The sequence below is a fragment of the Alosa alosa genome, chromosome 3 (assembly GCF_017589495.1).
Source record: "Alosa alosa isolate M-15738 ecotype Scorff River chromosome 3, AALO_Geno_1.1, whole genome shotgun sequence".
NCBI classification, from domain to species: domain Eukaryota; kingdom Metazoa; phylum Chordata; class Actinopteri; order Clupeiformes; family Clupeidae; genus Alosa; species Alosa alosa.
The window spans coordinates 7,705,770-7,709,726 of NC_063191.1; positions in this window are offsets into that span (position 1 = coordinate 7,705,770).

The window sequence follows — 3,957 nt, forward strand, 5'->3', positions numbered from 1 at the left end:
CCAAGCTTCCAAGACATGCACAACATTCCACAGTCCCGTTCCCTGCCATTCCATGGGGTGGGGGTTAGCATTCCGAGGGGCTAATTCTGTAGCGCTGGCCGGCTGATTCCTGCACTGCCGGACTTGGAAGCAGAAACGGAGCTGAGGCGTAATCCACGAGGCGGCCAGTCAACGGGCAGCAGATAAGTGGATTCCTGTGTGCATCTCCGGGCATGTTATTCCCCGCGTAAATCCCCACGCTCATTAACCAACATGACTGTGTGTGTGTGTGTGTGTGTGTGTGTGTGGTTGTAAGCACGAGATGGGATCCCCAGCACAAGAAGAGCCCTAACCCCCTAGATGACCTACATGACCCGTTAGTGCCTTTAAGTTTCCATGACGATTATTCCGGGCCAGCTGTTGAGGGCATCTGTGGGTCATCTGGACTGGCTGGCAGGTTCAACCACACACACACACACACACACACACACACACGTAGATGTGTTTAAACAACGCTAAACACACACACACACACACACACACTCTCTTATCTGCATGAGCATGTCCATAGCATCATTCACAGACATTACCCTCAGGGTGCCAGGGGACAGTGGTGCTATACCCCACCAGCCCTCAGCATACGGGCATATGTGCTGCGCCTTCAGCATCAACTCACCCACCCACCCACCGACCAGCCTGGACTTACACCACACCCACACACACACACACACACACACACACACACACACACACACACACACACAGAGAGCTCAGCATTAGATAGTGACAATCTGTAGAGTAGTTAATCACCACATCTCTCTCTCTCTCTCTCTCTTTCACACTCACTCACACACTCACACACACACACACTGAGGCCAGCGTTGTCCACTCACTATGTATCCTTCCCCCCGGCGGCGTGGGTGGCGGTGGGCTGGTCAATCGAAAGCAGCGGCTCTATGGCGCGCTGTTGATGGTGACGTTCTTCTCTGAGCGGCTGCTGCTGTCCTGCTGCGCCGACTGCTGGCGTCCCCGCCGTAGGAGGACAGAGAGACACACAGCGAAGGGCGGAGGGGAAGCTGGTTCCATGGCGATGAATGCAGCCTGAGTCGAGTCGGAAGGGTTACCGCGGCAACGTGAGAGCGGCGCTAACGGCGACAGCGACAAAGGTGAGGATGGTGAGGATGAGGACGATGATGAGGAGGAGGAGGAGGAGGAGGAAGGTTGGGACGGTCGCCGGAGTGATCACCCGGCAGCTGCCCCCAAGGCCGGGCCTCCCTGCTCATCTTCCTACCTTCACCGCTTCCCTGCTTTTCTATCAATCGCCTGTCCTGCCCTCTGTTTGCACTCGGGTCCCGCTTCTCTCTCTTCACTCTCTCTCTCTCCTTCTCTCTCTCTCACCTCCTGGAGAACTGGGTTACAGTCTCAACTCTCTCTCCTTCACTTCTCTCTAATCCCAACCAGCTGGAGCTTTTTTTTATATTATTATCTGACTGACGATCCTGATATTGATCGATTTCTCGAGATTTCGATCGACGATTTTTCGATCAGATCGACTTCGATTCCATTGGGACTGATGGATCCGATTTGATAGATGAGCCCGATTTCGCGAAATTTGATTTCCCGATTTGTTTCCCACTCTCTCTTTCTTTCTCTTTCTCTCCCTCTCTCTCTTCTCTTTTCATCCCTTTTATTTTCACTCTCCCCTGATGTAAACGTTCGGTAAGGCTTAGTACAAAACAAACAAAACATGATAAACACACACACACACACACACACACACACACATTAATTACACATTGCTGGGACAGTGTTAGCACTCTTCATAATAATACACAATAATAATAAACATACATAAAGTTCTAGATGTGTATTAGATCCATATACACACCAAACAGATTAAGCACACACACACACACACACACACATACTACTACACACACTACACACTACACACACACACACACATTGTCTCCTATTACTGTTTCATTACTCCCACACATATACACATTACACATTAATAACATATACACACATAACACAAACAGTAATATTACACAGCATAATAACACATTATGCACACACACACATATACACACATATTAATATACCCCACACACATACATTACATAAATAATACCACACACAATAATACGCACGCACGCACGCACGCACGCATAACACAATAATACACATAACACACACACACACACACACACACACACACACACACACAGCCTATCTCTGTACACCAGATTGAGAGCCCTTCCCTAAGTGGTCTGTATAATGGTTTTTCTATCCCAGTACACACAATGGTTAAGTTCAACAAAGCCTTCTGCCCTTCCAACACAATCTCGACCTGGACTTGACAAACACACACACACACACACACACACACACACACACACACACAGACACCCCACCCACACACACACACACTGTGAAATACAATATACACATATACGCACACAAGTGTAGTGAATACACATATAATGACATTCTTAGAAGCAATAAATACACATCCACACTCATACATCAGGACTCTGACCAAAACACACTACACACACACACACGCACGCACACACAGAAAACACAACCTTAACAAATGACCCTGGATGTCTAATAAACATTTGAACATCACGCACATCATCCCCCTGACTGAGCGCTTCCTCCCCGTCCTGCCTGTCCATCCCACTGAGAGCCTGCTGCCCGTGCTGACCATAAGGCAGTGGACACGGTACGCCCACACACACACACACACACACACACACACACACACACACACACACAGCCTGCTGCCCGTGCTGACCATGAGGACACTGCAGTTTAATTATCCTCCAGGGCCCCGGGATCTGGCCACCTCAGCTGCTGCTGGACAAGCAGCCACCTGGCCCCCGTCAGAAGGCCTGGAGCCTGGGGTCTGGGGCCTGTGTGTGGTCAGTACGCCCACACACACACACATACACACACACACACACACACACACACACACACACACACACAACACAGACACAGACCAGAGATGAATATGAGACAGGGAGCACGGCCCGCCGAGCAGAGTGCCGACGGACCGGTCGGTGTGATAACATCAGAGTGGTGGCCCGGTGTGATCCGCATATTGTCCGTCTGTGCAGTTGTCTATGTGTGTGTGTGTGTGTGTGTGCAGGTAGTGTGTGTATGTACGGTGTGTGTAAAAGGCAGGTGTGTGTGCGGTGGTGTGTGTAAAGCGCAGGTGTGTTGTGTGTATGCAGGCAGTCTGTGTAAAAAAGCGCAGGTGTGGTGTGTGTGCATGCGCGGCGTGGTGTGTGTGTGTGTGTGTGTGTGTGTCCGAAACAACGGTTTGTGTTCTGCAGTCCGCAAGCGACGCCACTGGACAGGTGGAGGAGTCAGGTGGGCAGAGAACCTATGGTCCCGACACCCGGCGGAAAGATGAGGGGGCAAGACTGCAGAGATAAGGAGGTCGTGATCAGGAGCTGATCCATGCACACAGTGAGTGTGTACCCTACTCAGGAACTGCAATCAGCTGTGCATCTGACACACAATAATAATACGTCAATATCACGCTAATTCATCACACAATACTATCACACACCCATCATCATCATCAATACCACACACACACATCATCAATAATAATAGCATTTTAGACAGACACAATAATCAATAATAACAATAACATTGCCAATAAATAATAATACCACAATACCATCGGTCAACAATACCCATGTAATACTAATCAATAACACACACACATAATAATAAGCACACGCACACGACAAGCACACGATAATATCATCATCATCAATACATTATGCACACGCCATTATCATACGTCATCAATACGTATTACAGGTAAACATACCATGTAGAAGATTAGTTATCATTGAAGCTATTGATAGAAGACATTGACATTGATATACATTTATCATCATTTATCGACAATAATAATAGTCATCATTACGCATTTGTGATTACGAAAAG